Source organism: Heterodontus francisci, chromosome 3, assembly GCF_036365525.1.
Source record: "Heterodontus francisci isolate sHetFra1 chromosome 3, sHetFra1.hap1, whole genome shotgun sequence".
Taxonomy (NCBI): domain Eukaryota; kingdom Metazoa; phylum Chordata; class Chondrichthyes; order Heterodontiformes; family Heterodontidae; genus Heterodontus; species Heterodontus francisci.
In genome coordinates this window covers 114,289,969-114,309,853 of record NC_090373.1, presented here as the reverse complement: position 1 = coordinate 114,309,853, position 19,885 = coordinate 114,289,969, and the positions used below count along the sequence as shown (strand labels likewise).

Below are 19,885 nucleotides of genomic sequence, written 5' to 3'. Positions count from 1 at the left end.
GTAGATTGGGGGATATGCTGGGCCATGAGGTTACAGATTGTGGTTGAGTGCAATTCTGCTGCTGCTGATGGCCCACAGCGCCTCATGGATGCCCAGTTTTGCATTGCTAGATCTGTTCGATGTCTATCCCATTTAGCACGGTCATAGTGCCACATGACATGATGGACGGTATCCTCAATGTGAAGGCGGGACTTCGTCTCTACAAGGACAGTGCAGTGGTCACTCCTACCAATACAGTCATGGACAGAAGCATCTGCGGCAGGCAGATTGGTGAGAGCAAGGTCAAGTATGTTTTTCCCTCTTGTTGGTTCTCTCACCACCTGCCGCAGACCCAGTCTAGCAGCTATGTCCTTTAGGACTCGGCCAGCTCATCCAAGACTGGGTTTTGGATTAATAGTCTGACAGCACAGTGGAGCTATTTTTGATAAAGATGGTGGAGAGGTGGATCTAAGTGTTATCAAGCAGTGTTATTTTCAGATTGCTACATTTCCTCTTATACCATACGCCTGAAGCCTTTTAATACCTTCTGGAAATTAGAAGAACCCCTTGGATGCTCTGATCCTACAGATACTACATTACATTAACTAACAAAACAGTCACCATACGTAATTATTTTATCTAAGGATTCTAAGGGGTAATGTTAATTTTCATCAGGGATAGAAAATGGACGGAATGGAAAATTGAGCAGGATGTATAATGTGAGACTGACTAGCTACCATCTGTTTTCTGCCACCAGCAAAAGTTAAATTCTACTCTTTAGTGTTTGCCCACAATTGATATTAGATTAACTGGTCAATAGTTATCCAGTTTATCCTTCTAGCCTTTCAAACAAGAATGTTACATCAGCCACTCTCTAGTAACACACTACAGTTTGCATATTTAAGAAAGATTTAAAAATTTGGCAGAACCTCTGCTAGCTCCTTCCTGGCCATGTGAACAGGCGTGCTCACCTCCCGCTCCCTGAACAGCCTGTTTTTAGGCAATGGTGTTTTCTGCAGTTCATTTGAAAACTTTAAAAGAAGATATCACTGGACCATCAATATCCTAGAGCAAGAGAAGTTCAATAATTAAAAAAAGCTCTAAAGTATCTTCATTTGCAGTACCTCTTGAAAGTTTAAATAAGAGATCTTTGCTTCCCTTTCCTCCTCAGAACAGTATTGCCTGCTACTTCCAACCCAATCAAGTCAAGAATTGTAACAGAGTTAGGTGGGAGGTGTTAGAAAATCGATTAGTAACTAAAATACTGTATCATACCTATTTTGAAAATTTGGTTCTGTAGAGAACTAATGGAAATATGTGCACTACATGTGGGTAAGATTGTGCTGTAAGTAAAAGTTTGTTCTCACATCTACATGGCAGGGAGATTTAGAGAAAGCAGATTTGTGTTTCAAAACAGACTGGAGGAATTCAAAGCATGAGAATTGTTTTCTGTTTAGTAAAGTTGAGAGAAAAGCAGGTCACCATTTCATTATTTGCCGAATGCAATGGAAGCCACAGCATTTGATCTGGATTGTTTGTTGTGTGCGGTGATTTAAGGTTCATTTCAGTGGCATTAGGCTGAAGGGGAGGTGGGCCTCAAATGCCTGTTAACCAGGGCTATCACCTTTAAGTTACACACCACAGTAGAAACTGCAGAAAATTTGCTTATACTCTGGATGGAAAGTTCCCCCAGGTATAGATGAATAGCATGAGTGTAAACTGAGGATTTTGAAATTGTTTTGTACAGTTATACATTGGTGACATGCTGACCTTTCCCTTTTTCATTCCAGAAGCCAAGAATGTGACATTTTGCAGAACATTTGTGCCTTTGCCCTGACTTGCTTATCACAAAAGAGATCATGTGGTTGAATTATGACTTTGTCTCATTTTCCTAGAGAGAATAAAAACTGTCACGTAAACATGTATGTTATTTAGACAAAGTGGGCAATAGGCCATCAAACAACAAATAAGTTTGGGCCTCTATGGATCTTTTCTTGTTTAATAGTGGCATTATTTTTCCACTAACATTTTTCCCTTTGGCAAGCAGTGTGCTAATCTTGGCAATATTTGAATATATATAAGCAAATCTATGTTCAAGCCATGTGATTTTTTCATGAACTGTGAATTAAAAATCAGCTTATTTATTTTGAGATACAGCACTGAAACAGGCCCTTCGAGTCTGTGCTGACCATCAACCACCCATTTATACTAATCCTACACTAATCCCATATTCCTACCACATCCCCACCTTCCCTGTATTCCCCTACCACCTACCTATACTAGGGGCAACTTATAATGGCCAATTTACCTATCAACCTGCAAGTCTTTAGCTGTGGGAGGAAACCGGAGCACCCGGCAAAAACCCACGTGGTCACAGGGAGAACTTGCAAACTCCGCACAGGCAGTACCCAGAATTGAACCCGGGTCACTAGAGCTGTGAGGCTGCCGTGCTAACCACTGTACCACTGTGCCGCCAAGTCATTTGAATGTATAATCTGGAATCACAGTAAATTGTGTTAATGCTCTCCAAAATGATTACACTAGTGAAAAGTTAAACACAGGGAAAATGCTAATATGAAATAATTAGAACAATTTGAAAATATGGCAAGTACATCAATTTTATTTGGGCTTTTCCTGAATGTAGGCTAATTGCCTGATTTTTGAATTGTTTTTACCCAGTGGCAACACTGCTGATTTCCGCTACCACCAACAATTTTTCTGGCCTGTTGCGATGACAGTCACTGATGGAGTTAATTGAGCTCATGAGTAGGATCATCGAGATTAACAATTGGTTAGCTGGATGGAGCCTGTTGGAAAGTGTTGGATATTTAGCCAACTGGAACTGTTTTATACAAATTGAATTAAGGTGGGAGGAGGCTCATGTTGAATATAAACACTGATCAAATATTGGGTCAAATGGCCTGTTTCTATGCTATAAAATACTAATTAATTCTATGTAATGACATCCAGTGAAATCTATGTCAAATTAAGATACGTAACTTAAAAGTATTTTGGTATAAAATTTGGGCTATTTGTATTCTAGTCATGATTATCAAAATCTAAAGCTGCTTTTAACCCCACTTCTGCTATGCTGACACTTTTAATGTGTTAATAGCTAAGGAATAGTACTGTAGATGTAGCACATGATCAGCACAATCAAGCCACCTCAAGAATTGGGCAGGAGAATGTTTCATTTCATTACTTATAGTCACTACAAGAGTGAAAAGAGTGACAATTAAAACTGGCACAAATTTGCTTTGGGAATTCAGTGTAACCCACAGAAACCAAAACTAAAAATGAATTAGAAAACAATGGTGAGATGATATATATATACAAAGGCATACAGAAGAGGTTGCATTAATTTCTAGAGAACCTTCAGTGTTACAGATGCATTTTCAGGACAAATGGAGACACAAGAGTTGACTTTAATTTTTTCTGATGACATTAAACAGGCAGTTGTGGATTAGCTGGCTGTCATATACATATCAGCTGATTTTCCCTTCCAATGAATTTACTGGGAGCCAATAAAGGTCAAAGAAGCATTGAGGCAAGGTAAAGGCAAGGGACTGCTAGTGTATTGGGACAGATGGAGTCCAGGGAAGAGTAAATTGGGAGCAGGAAAGGACATTGGAGAAGAAGCTGGGATTTTTTTGGGACAAGATGTTCTTAGAAGGGTTTGACGCAGGCAGAATGATATGGATGTTGGGGAAAACAAGGAAGAGATCAGAGATGGCTTGTCAAAGATAAAAACCTAAGAGGTAGCAAGGCCTTTTGAGATGATGAGGTTGAGGCAATGGCTTTGGGTGTGGGTGGAAGAGTTTACGCAGAGATTGCCTTGTTTATTTTATAATAATGAAGCTGAAGTCAGTGTACGGTATGAATCCTTTGCAAAAATTATTTTGTGTGAATGGGCAAACACAAGGGAAGACTGTATGGTTGGTTTTAGTGTTACACAATTCTACATACAGTCAGATTAGAAAATAAGAGCAAAAAGTGTGCTAGAAACTGGATTTCAGCCCACAAGGTGACCTCAGACTGCCAGATGGATTGTTAAAGGGAAGTGGTAGGTATTCCCCAATGGGGAAGTGAAGATCAGAAGATGATTCATCCTGGGTTACTTTCGTTCACATCTCAGCAGTTGCATTAGCAGAAGTATATTTGGATCATATTTATGGCCTGTCCTTTCACAAATGCGAGTTAAGGCCCTAAAAAAAAGATAGTGAGGGAGGGGCTCCTTTCTTGCTTTTTCTTTCTTTTTCTTTTTTCAGCCTCCAGTAGCCAGCTCTCTCTTTGGTACAGGGGAAGAAGCTGATTGGTGAGTAACTGGTAAGTTATTCTACTTCTAATTGTATTGAAAATGGGATCCTCACTGTCAACAACTAATTTGCACATTCTTAGCTGAGGCCGTAAAATTTGTTTCCGTAGTGCTGCTGGTTTTGGCACTACTGGAGCCAGGTGACAAAAACATGGTGCGGGTCCTCTCCTGATAACTTTCCGGGCAGCCCATACCGATTGCCATGTTTTGAATAGTGATAGTGATACTGAGTGTTGCTGGAGGGCACAGAGTGTGATGAAGGGAGTTTGGTAAGTGAGGGAGTTCGGTAAGGAAGGGAACTATAAATTAAGAGAGAAAATAAATTTGTCTGCACTGAGAGCTACTTTGAATGCACAGAGTGTAAAGTGGGAGTTGGTGCGTAAGGGAATTCAGTGAGGGAGGGGCTCCTTTCTTTCTTTTTCTACCTTTTTTCAGCCTCCAGTAGCTGCCCCTCTCTTCGTAACAGGGGAAGAAGCTGATTGATGAGTAACTGGTAAGTTATTCTATTTCTAATTGTAATAAAAAGTTTTTAAAGTTACATTATGGCAGGTCAGCTCGGCCAAGTGGAATGTACGTCCTGTGGTACGTGTGAAGTCATGGACACACCACATGTCCTAGATGAACACATATACAGGAAATGTCACCAGCAGCAGAAGCTTTAGTTCCAGGTTTCAGAACTCAAGCGGCGGCTAGAGTTACTGTTGTGCATCCGCTAGGCAGAGGACTATGTGGATAACACATTTAGGGAGGTGGCCACATCGCAGGTTAGGAGCATGCAGGCAGAGAGAGAATGGGTGACTGCCAGGCAGTCTAGAAGAACCAGGCAGGCAGACAGTGCAGGAGTCCGCTGAGTCCATCTTGCTTGGTAATTGGTTTTCCATTTTGGATACTGGTGAGGGTGATTGTTCCTCAGGGGAGTGCAGCCAGACCAAAGTCCGTGGCATCACTGATGTCTCAGCTACACAGGAGGGAAGGAAGAAAAGTGGAAGAGCACTAGTGACAGGGGATTCGATAGTCAGGGGATCAGACAGGCGTTTCTGTGGCAGTGAACGTGATTCCAGGATGGTATGTTGCCTCCCTGGTGTGAGGGTCAAGGATGCCACTGAGTGGCTGCAGGACATCCTTCTGGGGGAGGGTGAACAGCCAGAGGTCGTGGTCCACATTGATACCGATGACATAGGTAGGAAGAGGGATGAGGTCCTGAAAGAAGATTTTAGGGAGTTAGGAAGGAAATTAAAAAGCAGGATCTCAAGAGCAGTAATCTTAGGATCAATCCCAGTGCCATGTGCTAGTGAGAATAGGAATAGCAGGATTGATCAATGGAACACGTGGCTGGAGAATTGGTGTAGGAAGGAGGGCATCAGATTCCTGAGACATTGGGACCGGTTCTGGGGCAGGTGGGACCTGTAAAAGTTGGACGGACTGCACCTTAGCAGGACAGAACTAATATCCTCGCAGGGAAATTTGCTAGTAGAACCATAGAGCCATAGAAAAACACCAGCACCAAAGGAGGCCATTCAGCCCATCGTGTCCACGGCAGCTGAAAAAACTAGCCACCTAATCTAATCGCACCTTCAAGCACCTGGTCCATAGCTTTGCAGGTTACAGCACTTCAGGTGCCGGTCCAGGTACCTTATAAAAGAATTGAGGGTTTCTGCTTCCACCACCATTCTGGGCAGTGAATTCCAGACACCCACCACCCTCTGGTTGAAAAAGTTTTTCCTCATGTCCCCTCTAATCCTTCTGCCAACCAACTTAAATCAGTGCCCCCTGGTAATTGGCCTTTCCGCTAGGGGAAACAGGTTCTTCCTGTCTACTCTATCTGGGCCCCTCATAATTTTGTACACCTCTATTAAGTCACCCTTCAGCCTCCTCTGTTCCAAGGAAAACAATCCTAACCTATCCAATCTTTCCTCATAGCTGCAACCTTTTGAGCCCTGACAACATTCTTGTAAATTTCCTCTGTATTCTCTCCAGAGCAATTATGTCCTTTCTGTAATGTGGTGGCCAAAACTGTATGCCGTACTCCGACTGTGGCCTAACCAGCGTTTTATACAGTTCCATCATTATATCCCTGCTTTTGTATTCTATACCTCGGGAAATAAAAGAAAGCATTCCATATACCTTCTTCACCACTTTATCTACCTGTCCTGCCACCTTCAGGGACCTGTCAACATGCGCTCTAAGGTCTCTCACTTCTTCTACCCTTCTCAATATTGTCCCGTTTATGGTGTATTCCCTCGCTTTATTTGCCCTCCCTAAATGCATTACTTCACACTTCGCTGGATTGAATTCTATTCGCCACTTTTCCGCCTACTCAACCAAACCATTGATATTTTTCTGGAGTCTACGGCTATCCTGTTCACAATCTACTACACGGCCGATTTTTGTGCCATCAGCAAATTTCCCAATCATGTCTCCCACATTTAAGTCCAAATCATTAATATCTACCACAAACAACAAGGGACCCAACACTGAGCCCTGTGGAACCCCACTGGAAACAGCTTTCCATTCACAAAAACATCCATCAACTACAACCCTTTGTTTCCTCTCCCTGAGTCAATTCTGGATCCAACCTGCCACATTCCCCTGTATCCCATGGGCTTTCATTTTACTGACCAGTTACCATGTCAAATGCCTTACTAAAATCCATGTAGACCACATCCACTGCACTACCCTCATCAATCCTTCTTGTTACTTCCTCAAAAAACTCAATAAAGTTAGTAAGACATGACCTTCCCTTAACAAATCCCTGCTGACTATCCCTGATTAATCCGTGCCTTTCTAAGTGGCAGGTTATCCTGTCCCTCAGAATAGATTCTAACAGTTATCCACCACCGAGGTCAGACTGACCGGAATATAATTATTTGGCCTATCCCTCGCACCCTTTTTAAACAGTGGTACAATGTTCGCAGACCTCCAAACGTCTGGTACCTCTCCTGTATCTAGTGAGGATTTGAAGATGATCCTCTGCACATCCACTATTTCCTCCCTGGCTTCCTTTAACAACCTGGGATGCGATCTATCTGGCCCTGGCGATTTATCCACTTTCAGGGATGTCAGACCCTTGAGTACTTCTTCTCTGATTATGCTTATCGTATCTAATATTTCGCACTCTTCCCCTTTAACTACAATGTCTACATCAACCATCTCCTTTGTGAAGACAGAGACAAAAACCTCATTTGGAACCCTGCCCACATCTTCTGCATCCAAGAATAAGTTCCCTTGTACATCTCTGATAGGCCCTACCCTGTCCTTAGTTATTGCTCTTAATGTACTGATAAAACATCTTCGAGTTTTCCTTGATTTTATGTGCCAATAATTTTTCATGTCCTCGCTTTGCTTTTCTAATTTCCTTTTTTACTTCACCCCATGCACTTTCTATACTCCTCTAGGCTTTCTAAAGTATTAAGGTTTTTGTGATCGTCATAAGGTTTCTTTTTTTGCTTTAACTTACCCTGTAAACTTCTAGGTAACCAGGGGGCTCTAGATTTGGCAGTACCACCCTTTATCTTTGTGGGGACATGCCTACACTATGCCTGTAGTATCTCGCTTTTGAATGCCTCCCACTGGTTTGCCACTGATTTTCCTTCAAGTAGCTGTATCCAGTCAGCTTTCGGCAGTTTCTTAAAATTTGCCTTCCCCCATTTTAGAACTTTTACTCCTGTTTTATCTTTATCCTTTTCCATGATTATGCTAAAACTTATTGTGTAATGGTCACTACCTCCAAAATGGTCACTTACTGTAACTTCCATCACTTGTCCAGCTTCATTCTTCTTCTTTGGCCTCCATGTCTCGAGAGACAATGGGTAAGCACCTAGAGGTGGTCAGTGGTTTGTGAAGCAGCGCCTGGAGTGGCTATGAAGGCCAATACTAGAGTGACAGACTCTTCCACAGGCGCTGCAGACAAAATTGGTTGTCGGGGCTGTTACACAATTGGCTCTCTCCTTGTGCTTCTGTCTTTTTTCCTGCCAACTGCTAAGTCTCTTCGACTCGCCACTCTTTAGCCCCGCCTTTATGGCTGTCCGCCAGCTCTGGCAATCACTGGAAACTAACTTCCACAACTTGCGGTCAATGTCACAGGACTTTATGTCGCGTTTGCAGATGTCTTTAAAGCGGAGACATGGATGGCCAGTGGGTCTGATACCAGTGACGAACTCGCTGTCTCTGGGGATCCTGCCATCTTCCATGCGGCTCACATGGCCAAGCCATCTCAAGCGCCACTGGCTCAGTAGGGTGTATATGCTGGGGATGTTGGCCGCCTCGAGGACTTCTGCGTTGGAAATACGGTCCTGCCACCTGATGCCAAAGATTCTCCGGAGGCAGCGAAGATGGAATGAGTTGAGACATCGCTCTTGGCTGACATACATTGTCCAGGCCTCACTGCCATACAGCAAGGGACTGAGGACACAGGCTTGATACACTCTGACTTTTGTGTTCTGTGTCAGTGCGCTATTTTTCCACACCCTCTTGGCCAGTCTGGATATAGCAGCGGACGCCTTTCCCATGCGCTTGTTGATTTCTGCATCGAGAGACAGGTTACTGGTGATAGTTGAGCCTAGGTAGGTGAACTCTTGAACCACTTCCAGAGCGTGGTCACCGATATTGATGGATGGAGCATTTCTGACGTCCTGCCCCATGATGTTCGTTTTCTTGAGGCTGATGGTTAGGCCAAATTCATTGCAGGCAGCCGCAATCCTGTTGATGAGTCTCTGCGGACATTCTTCTGTGTGGGATGTTAATGCAGCATCGTCAGCCAAGAGGAGTTCCCTGATGAGGACCTACTGTACTTTGGTCTTCGCTCTAAGACGAGCAAGGTTGAACAACCTGCCATCTGATCTTGTGTGGAGGAAAATTCCTTCTGAAGACTTGAACGCATGTGAGAGCAGCAAGGAGAAGAAGATCCCAAACAGTGTAGGTGCGAGAACACAGCCCTGTTTCACACCACTCAGGATAGGAAAGGGGTCTGATGAGGCACCACTGTGCTGAATTGTGCCTTTCATATTGTCATGGAATGAGGTGATGATACTTAGTAGCTTTGGTGGACATCCAATCTTTGCTAGTAGTCTGAAGAGACCACGTCTGCTGATGAGGCCAAAGGCTTTGGTGAGATCTATGAAAGCAACGTAGAGGGGCATCTGTTGTTCACGGCATTTCTCCTGTAGCGGGCGAAGGTGGATCTCTCTGCTCGAAAGCCACACTGTGCCTCAGGGTAGACACACTCAGCCAGCTTCTGGAGTCTGTTTTAAATGACTCGAGCGAAGACTTTCCCCACTATGCTGAGTAGGGCGATTCCACAGTAGTTGTTGCAGTCACTGCGGTCACCCTTGTTCTTATAGAGGGTGATGATATTGGCATCGCGCATGTCCTGTGGTCCTGCTCCCTAATTCCAGCACAGGCAAAGCAGTTCATGGGGTGCTGAGAGTATAGCAGGCTTGGCACTCTTGATTATTTCAGGGGTAATGCCATCCTTTCCAGGGGCTTTTCCACTGGCTAGAGAATCAATGGCATCACTGAGTTCCGAATTTGTTGGCTGTTCATCCAGCTCATCCATGACTGGCAACTGACATCCATTACTGAAGACTAAATCTATAATTGAACCCCTCTCTTTGGGGAGTGCTGTTGCGGAGGGTTTAAACTCGCTTCTCAGGGGGATGGGAACCTGAGGGGTAGCTCAAATTGGAATGCAATAAAGCTGATAACAGGAGGCAGAAAAGTAGCAAGTAACATTAGAAGGCAGGTGAAACAATGACAAGGCTCAACTAGGTTTAGAATGCAGATTAATGTCAAGAAGACAAGGTTAAGGGCACTCTACCTGAATGCATGCAGCATTCGCAACAAGGTAGATGATTTAAAGGCACAAATAGCGGTAAATGGGTATCATCTAATTGCCAATATGGAAATGTGGCTACAGGGTTACCAAGACTGGGAACTGAATATTCAAGGATATTCGACATTTAGGAAGGACAGGTAAAAAGGAAAAAGAGGTGATGTTGCGCTGATAATAAAGGATGGGTCAGTACATTAGTAAGGGATGATCTCAGATTGGAAAAACAAAATGTGGAATCAGTTTGGATGGAGCTAAGAAACAGCAAGGGGCAGCAAATGTTGATAAGAGTTGTTTATAGGCCACCAAACACTAGTGGTAGTGTGGGGCATGGTATTAATCAGAAGTTTAGAGAAGCATGTAGCATGGGTAATACAGTAATCATGGGTGACTTCAATCTGCATATAGACAGGGTAAACCTAATGAGCACTAATGCGTGGAGGATGAGTTTCAGGAGTGTGTTAGGGATGGTTTTCTAGAGCAGTATGTTGAGGAACTGACCTTAGAACAGGCTATTTTAGATCTAGTACTATGTAATGAGAAAGGGCAAATGAATAATCTTTTGTAAAAGAACCTTTAGGGATGAGTGACCATAATATGGTAGAATTGTGCATTATGTTTGAAAGTGAGGTAGTTCAATCTGAAGCAAGGGTGTTAAATTTGAACAAAGGAAATTATGAAGGTATGGGGGCAAAATGGCTGAGGAGGATTGGGAAAATACATTAAAAGGAATGACAGTGCATAGACAGTGGATAGTCTTCAAAGAATTATTACATGGTTTACAGCAACTAAACATTCCTTCAAGGCACAAAACCCCCAAAAGTAAAGGCAGTTAACCGTGGTTAACAAAGGAATTTAAGGATTGTACAAGATTAAAAGAAAAGGCCCATAAAGTTGCCAGAAATAGTAGTAAACCTGAGCATTGGGAGGATTTTAGAATACAGCAAATATAACATCTGGTCCTTCTGATGGATGTAAAAGATCCCATGGCATTATTTTGAAGAAAAGCAGGAACATTCTCCCTGGTATCCTGGCTAATATTTATCCCTCAACACTAAAACAGTTTATCTTTACAGGGTGCAAATTGGTTGCTGCTTTTCTCATGCTAAAACAGTGACCAGACTTCAAAAGTACTTAATTGAGTTGTTACGACCAGGTGAGAAAGATGTCTAGGGTTCCCTTTCAGCCTTCAATTGATCTTACTGCATTTGGGTTTAATTTTAAACACTGTTTTTAGCTCCCGCTTGGTGAATCCTTGTTCATCGCTTTCCAATTATAAGGCAAGTTAACCAAAAACAGGCTTTCTTAGGTTTAAAGAAGAAAAGTTGAAATTTATTAAACTTAAACTTCAACTCTAATTCGGTTGACGCGCCCATGCTAGCATGCATACACGATACACAGATGCAAATAGAGACAGAAAAGAGCAGAAGAAAAATAAAGTGGAAAAGTTTCAGACAATATCTGAAGAGTTTTTGTTATGGTTCTTCGAGCTCACTGTAGTGTCCTTGATTGTAGGTAGACCTTGCTTTTCATTGGGGCCCAGTATTCTTCTTAAACTTTGTTCGCTGTCGCAGACTTGTCTCTCTTTGGGTTCATGTGTCTTCAGTAGATTTGGAGTTCCATGAAAAAGAGATAGAGAGCCAGACAGGAGAGATCTTTTCGATCCAGGAGCAAACAGACACTTTGCCCAAACTGTTTGTACAAATTCAAAAAACTCAGGTTGCCCAGCAGGTTAGTCATGTGACTAGATGGTTTAACCATGTCCATTTGTGTATTTGGCCATCTTCACAGTCAATATGGAATGCGAGTTCCCCCACCTTCAATGTCTGGTGATCAAAAGTCCATTGTGGGTTGAATGTGTCAGGGAATGGCTGCTTTGTCCTTCCAAACATTGTCTGTTAACGTGCAAATGTCTTTCCAGCCAAAATCTGGCTATTGTTTAAAGCAAATCCTTTCTTCACTTCAACAACAATTTGAAATGTAATGTCCATGTGGCAAAATTAATATACCTCATGCTTGGCAGGTGGGGGCCTGCATGACAGCGTGTATAGTACTTTAGAACAGTGTGTGGTCATGAAAGATGCTACATAAATAAAAACTCTGTCTTAGTGGAATGGTGAAATGTGGCAGAATGATATAGACACTCTTGCACGGATTCAATGGCCTGGAATTTCCTGGAAAGTTTCTGCATAACTGCAGCATTAGAGCAAAGTTACTCCTATTTTCCAAGCAAATTCACACATAATGGATGTACTTTGTTTTTATGTCCAAAGTTTTAGGTGCAGCAGGACACAAAGTCATGATGTTGCTATTCAGAGGTGCAGGTTGCATTGGCAGTTGTGGGGGGGGTTATTTGGGGGGAAATGGATTTCTGACTCCACACCCTGTGGCTTATCTCCTTGACAGGTTCCCTGCCTGGAAGTCTGCCTGATTGACAGGCTTGATTTCCATTTGTGCAGGAGGACTCCAAAGCAGGCTGCAGGAGCAGATAGGGAGCCTCCAGCTGCTATTGGAAGCTGCATTTAGACAGAGGTTCTGCAGAAGCTCATCTGATCTACTGTTGTAACTTTGGTAGGCGTTTTAGAATTGTCACATAAATGACTGTTTATGTAATTTCTTTGGAGAGTGACTGGTACTCACTAAAGTTCTGTCAGGGCCAGGTAAGAGGTTCTGTGGAATGTCAGAGGATAATTATTTACTTTTACTTTAGTGCCATCAAATGCATTTTGTTTAACCAATAAAAAAAATAAGATTACTTACATTCCTATAACCAAATAATTGATCTAATTGAGGTGTTTAAAGTGATTAAAGGATTTGATGGAGAGAATCTATTTCCACTGTTGATTGAGTCCCGAACAAGTAGGCATAATCTTAACATTAGAGCTAGACCATTGAAGGGTGACATCAGGAAGAACATCTTCACACAAAGAATAGCAGAAATCTGGAACTCTACTGCTAAAAAGCTATTAAGACTAGGCCAATTGAACATTTCAAAAATGAGATTGATAGATTCTGTGAGATAAGGGAATGAAGGGATCTGGATCCAAGGTGGATAAATTGATTTATAATATAATTCATCCCTGATCTAATTGAACAGACTTAAGGGGCTGAATGGTCTACTCTTGCTCCTACGTTCAATGACACTTGGTTGGCTAAAAATCTGAACCATAGACCATTCAGTCAACGACAGTTCTGAAGATTGACATGTTCTGGTATTAGCAGGACAATCTTTAATCCAGTTTTATTAGTACAACTAGGAAAGATCACAAGAGGATAATTTATCTCATTCATAATGGCCTAATTGCCAATATATTCGTAGTATTGTAGGACTGTATTGTTTTACTGAACTCAAATCCAGCCCAAACTGATGGAGTCTAATGTTGCTGCTGACTGTTAGAGTCCTACATAAGACGGATTTGGGTAATCTCAACCCAGTTCCTTGAAAGCATAAGTACAGAGCACAAAATTGCCAATAATGATGCACTAATTGACACTAAATGGGTAATCTTACTCAAGGGAGCACAGGGAAGACTGAAGTATGTAATAGAAAATGTCATATTGATGTGGAGGACGTCCCTTCTGAAGCTAAGGTTGAGGCAAAGCAGAGAAAGCTGATGCTGAAAACATGTGGAGAAGCCTTCCTTTCCATCCCTTTCCTCAGTGAACACAATATTCACCTCTATATGGTGTAAGTGTATGCCATCATATTTTGGCACAGTACTAACATGAGCTTATACTTTGTTGTCTTAAATATCTTTTTAGTTTCTAGCTATGCTTACATGTTATGAATGTTGCAGAGGCAGACAGCGACTGTCAATAGAAACTGGTTCCATAGAAAAAGACTCACTTCTGACACCCCCTATGATTATCCTGAAACAGTCATATTGCCAGAGTGACAGATGAGGCTGAACTAAGTTATCATTATCTTTCTTTTTCTCCAGCTAACTGGCAAGGTGACATGATTCATTTAAATAGAAGGACTAGCTTATTCTAATTCTGCTATAACTCATACCATATATAAAATACATATTATTTTGGGTAAAGATCTTTGCATCCGATGTGCATGTAGGTTTGGAGCCAATTTTTCAAAGTAAAAATATGTAAAAATTTGTTGAGATCTTTCTCCTTAAAAACTGTTGCATCTGAAATAATCATCATACTACAATTCCGGCACTGAGTCAAACCCAGCAAGTGTGTAGGTCAGAAATTGGGGTATGCGTAGTGCCTAATTTTCCACCTTTAGTATAAGTCATGGAAAGATCAGACTGGATTTTAAGGAGCCCATGATGTTGGGATCCGTGGCAGGTGCGGCACTCAAAGATGGCTCCGATGAGGCCTGCCACGGACCTCAACACCAGCAGGGCCCAGCTCGACCCTCCCTGCATCGATGAGAACACAGTCAGCATAAGCAAATTAATAGATTTACATATACTTACATCTAATCTTGATGGCCCGACGCGATATTCAGCCCAGTGCCCGGCATTCCTGCGCCTTCGGATCCTGTCTGGGGAAACGAGGTGCCACACTGGTGGGGAGGGGGGAGGAGGTAGATTTAGCAGTGTGGAGGGTGGGGAAAAGAGTCAAATAAACCTCATGGGTGTAGGTGATGGTGGGAAGGGTTGAAATTTAAACTTTGTGCAGTTTCAGGGGTGGTGGGGGGAAGGTCAGAGGGTAAAAGTCAGTGTTTTGAAAGGGAAGGGCAAATAGTTCTGCAGAAGGGTCACTGACCTGAAACGTTAACTCTGATTCTCTCTCCACAGATGCTGCCAGACCTACTGAGTATTTCCAGCATTTCTTGTTTTTATTTAAGGGAAAATAGTTAATGTAATTGTTATTGGTGGGGGGGGGGGGGGGGGTGGGGGAGGGGTGGGAGAGGGGCAAAATAAATGAATTTATTTAATTTTATTCACTATGTCTTTAAATATTTAAATAAGCCAGTAGGGCTGACAGCCCTTTAAAAATGCCGCCAGAGCCTGCGCAAAGACAACTGATGCCATTGCTGGGGATGGACAGCCCGCCCCCTCCATGTGATGGGGGGGGTGGGGGCGGCCCTCCCCGGTCATTTAAATGAGCCACTGTGCTTGAGATTGCGGTGGCTCTTTGGTGTGTGGCCTGCACAGGTGGTCCGCCATTTTTGGAGCTTACCGCCGAGATTGGCGGCGAGCTCATACAATCCAGCCCATCATGTGCAACTCAGCTGAATTTATTCTAGGCGCTCGATGGGCAAAGCTCACTGGCAGGAGTATGAAATTGGGAAATTACCCCTAAAATACAAACATGAAAATGCACTGTTCATATAACTTGTCTTACTTACCGTTATACATCCCAATAAATTTGACTTGATGACTATTACAGAGGTGAGTAGTGAGAGTCACTAATAGAAAAAGTCTCAGTAATATATACCTGCATATAACATATTTTTGGGTGTCAAAATATTTTTGATTTCTACTTTTCCTCAACTCTACCAAAAGGCTGACTCTTGCTGATGTAGAGTTCACAGGAGCCCTCGCGTACCTTGCACAAGTGGTCATCCTTCTTGTGTTAACATCATGTGTGAATGCTGTTGGGCGATTGGTGTTATCACTGTCATGTCCAATGCTCACCCCATATGTGTTTTCTAACAGGCATTGCTGGATAGCAATTAGGGACAGGAACTCCGGCTGATCCTTTCATCTCCATAGATATTGGGTAAGTAAGCTGAAGTCAGTTATAATGCCCCTACTTTCATCAGTAAATTCAGGATTGATTGCAGGTCAAACTTGGCGTCTAAATTGTCTACATGGTTCAGTTCAGCACAGGTGGTGACTTTATATATAAACTATTAATTTTAAACATTAAATAGTGCATATTATTGTGATGTCTCTCTGGTCTGGCGTGAGGTTTAGCCGAGTTTAGTATAAGATATGTGAGGCAGAGTTTGCAGGCTGTTAAACATAAAGGCTTCTTCTTTCTTCTGTTTTACTTTCACTTTCCTTTTGCTAGCACTTGTGTTCTACAGCAACTCCAAGTGTACCTAATGCACATTGCAATTGCAATTTCAAAACACTGCAACACTACAATTATATGTGTATTTTTTTTATTCATTCATGGGATGTGGGCGTAGCTGGCTATGCCAGCATTTATTGTCCATCCCTAATTGCCCTTGAGAAGGGGGTGGTGAGCTGCCTTCTTGAATCGCGGCAGTCCATGTGGGGTAGGTATACCCACAGTGCTGTTAGGAAGGGAGTTCCAGCATTTTGACACAGCGACAGTGAAGGAACGGAAATATAATTCCAAGTCAGGATGGTGTGTGACTTGGAGGGGAACTTGCAGGTGGTGTTGTTCCCATGCATTTGCTGCCCTTGTCCTTCAAGTTGGTAGAGGTCGCGGGTTTGGAAGGTGCTGACTAAGGAGCCTTGGTGCGTTGCTGCAGTGCATCTTGTAGATGGTACACACTGCTGCCACTGTGCGTCGGTGGTGGAGGGGGTGAATGTTTGTGGATGGGGTGCCAATCAAGCGGGCTGCTTTGTCCTGGATGGTGTCGAGCTTCTTGAGTGTTGTTGGAGCTGCACCCATCCAGGCAAGTGGAGAGTATTCCATCACACTCCTGACTTGTGCCTTGTAGATGGTGGACAGGCTTTGGAGATTCAGCGATGGTAATGCCATGGAATGTCAAGGGGAGATGGTTAGATTCTCTCTTGTTGCAGATGGTCATTGCCTGTCACTTGTGTGGCGCAAATGTTACTTGCCACTTATCAGCCCAAGCCTGGATATTGTCTAGGTCTTGCTGCATTTCTACACGGACTGTTTCAGTATCTGAGGAGTCACAAATGGTGCTGAACATTGTGCAATCATGAGTGAACATCCCCACTTCTCACCTTATGATTGAAGGAAGGTCATTGATGAAGCAGCTGAAGATGGTTGGGCCTAGGGCACTACCATGAGGAACTCCTGCAGTGATGTCCTGGAGCTCAGATGATTGACCTCCAACAACCACAACCATCTTCCTTTGCGCTAGGTATGACTCCAGCCAGCGGAGCGGTTTGCCCCTGATTCCCATTGACCTTAGTTTTGCTAGGGCTCCTTGATGCCATACTCGGTCAAATACTGCCTTGATGCCAAGGGCAGTCACTCTCACCTCACCTCTTGAGTTCAGCTCTTTTGTCCATGTTTGAACCAAGGCTGTAATGAGGTCAGGAGCTGAGTGGCCCTGGCGGAACCCAAACTGAGCGTCACTGAGCAGGTTATTGCTAAGCAAGTGCCGCTTGATGGCACTGTCGACGACACCTTCCATCACTTTACTGATGATTGAGAGTAGGCTGATGGGACGGTAATTGGCCGGGTTGGACTTGTCCTGCTTTTTATTTACAGGACATACCTGGGCAATTTTCCACATTGCAGGGTAGATGCCAGTGTTGTAGCTGTACTGGAACAGCTTGGCTCGGGGCACGGCAAGTTCTGGAGCATAGGTCTTCAGTATTATTGCCGGAATATTGTCAAGGCCCATAGCCTTTGCAGTATCCAGTGCCTTCAGTCGTTTCTTGATATCATGCGGAGTGAATCGAATTGGCTGAAGTCTGGCATCCGTGATGCTGGGGACTTCAGGAGGAGGCCGAGATGGATCATCAACTTGGTACTTCTGGCTGAAGATTGTTGCAAATGCTACAGCCTTATCTTTCGCACTGATGTGCTGGGCTCCCCTATCATTGAGGATGGGGATATTTGTGGAGCCACCTCCTCCAGTTAGTTGTTTAATTGTCCACCACCATTCACAGCTGGATGTGGCAGGACTGCAGAGCTTAGATCTGATCCATTGGTTATGGGATCGCTTAGCTCTGTCTATCGCATGCTGCTTATGCAGTTTGGCACGCAGATAGTCCTGTGTTGTAGCTTCACCAGGTTGACACCTCATTTTGAGGTATGCCTGGTGCTGCTCCTGTCATGCCCTCCTTCACTCTTCATTGAACCAGGGTTGGTCTCCTGGCTTGATGGTAATGGTAGAGTGGGGGATATTCCGGGCCATTAGGTTACAGATTGTGGTTGAGTACAATTCTGCTGCTGCTGATGGCCCACAGCGCCTCATGGATGCCCAGTTTTGCATTGCTAGATCTGTTCGATATCTATCCAATTTAGCACAGTGGTAGTGCTACACAACACAAAGGAGGGTATCCTCAATGTGAAGGCGGATCTTCGTCTCCACAAGGACTGTGCGGTGGTCACTCCTACCAATACTGTCATTGACAGATGCATCTGTGACAGGCAGATTGGTGAGGACAATGTCAAGTATGTTTTTCCCTCATGTTGATTCCCTCACCACCTGCCGCAGACCCAGTCTAGCAGCTATGTCCTTTAGGACTCGGCCAGCTTGGTCAGTAGTGGTGCTACTGAGCCATTCTTGGTGATGGACATTGAAGTCCCCCACCCAGAGTACATTCTGTGCTCTTGCCACCCTCAGTGCTTCTTCCAAGTGCTGTTCAACATGGAGGAGTACTGACTCATCAGCTGAGGGAGGGCAGTAGGTGTAATCAGCAGAAGGTTTCCTTGTCCGTGCTTGACCTGATGTCATGAGACTTCATGGGGTCCAGAGTCAATGTTGAGGATATTTATATCAGTACACGTACATAATTGCCAGAATTTTTAGTTGGGCGGGAGGCCCCATCCACTAGCTGAAAAGTCCGTGGCGAGCCCGCCTCCGCTGGGCCTGGGGAGCCAGATCAGTATTTTTTGCTCCCTAGGCCTTTAATTGGTTTTGGGTGGGACTTCCTACCTCCTTGAGACAGGAGGTCCCGCCTAGTGGAGCTGCCAGCCAATCAGCAGGCCAGCAGCTCTTCGTCCCAGCCGTGCCACCAGGAATGGTGGCCACTGCTGGGACTACACCCAGACATCGTAAGCAAGATGAAGGATGGCCCCAGAAGACAGGTACCTTTTAAGGCCTCGCCGGAGACAATCGGTCGGGCCCCGGTGAGGCAACAGTTGGTTAGGGGGGCAGGGGTACTGTTGTGTGTTGGGGGCAGTTGGGGCTTCGGGGACAGCCCTCTGTGGGGCACAAGTTTCCCGATAAGGAGAGTTCCCCACCGGCCCACAAGAAGGCAACTAATTTTTGAGGCTTATGCCTTCGGGGGTTGGGGGGGCGGGGGTAGGTGTGAGAGGGGAAAAATAAATGAATTTATTTAATTTTATTCAATATGTCTTTAAGTATTTAAAATACCCACAGTGGCGGGAAGAGGTCCTTAAGTGCCAGTTAATTGGCCACTTTAGGACCTTGATTGGCCTGGGGCGGGTGGGCCGTTTCTCGCCGCCGCTGCCCCACATAAAATTGCAGTGGGGGCGGGAGGGTGTCAGGAACGGACCCCACAGACTCCCATTCAACTTTACATCCCCCCACCCCCACCACTAGCCAGCTCATTTGGGGAGGCATAAAATTCTGTCCAATGTTTTCTATCTTGGATTTGATGATTGCAGATTGAAAAATCAATTATGATTCAGTGGTCGTACGTAAATCTGTCACAGAAATGGAAGGAAGCAATTAACCTCGTACCAGTCCTTTCCTAATACCTTGGCAACTCTCCTCTTTGACCAATAAATAGATTTTAATTTTGAAATAACAGCAACAACAACAACAATGTTGTATTTGGACACAAGGATCCATCATTATTAGCTAATTGCTGAAGGAAAGACCCAGGATACTGATTGATTTTTATTTGTATACACTATGGTGTTGTCTCGCTATGTTGTAAACATTAATTTACTGTATTTAGAAAATCTCAAGGAGACACATTCTGAGC

At 43.8% G+C, this 19,885-nt stretch overlaps 1 long non-coding RNA gene across 2 annotated transcripts in view; it reads left to right on the top strand.

The window, feature by feature from the left end:
• Nucleotides 1-4,181: 4,181 nt before the first annotated feature.
• The window catches only part of LOC137352689 (uncharacterized), a 58,316-nt gene continuing 42,612 nt past the window's right edge, over nt 4,182-19,885 (top strand). For both annotated transcript variants that reach the window (XR_010969759.1, XR_010969760.1), the window contains exons 1-2: nt 4,182-4,305; nt 15,746-15,809. This is a non-coding gene — a long non-coding RNA (uncharacterized lncRNA). The remainder of the gene's footprint in view (nt 4,306-15,745; nt 15,810-19,885) is intronic.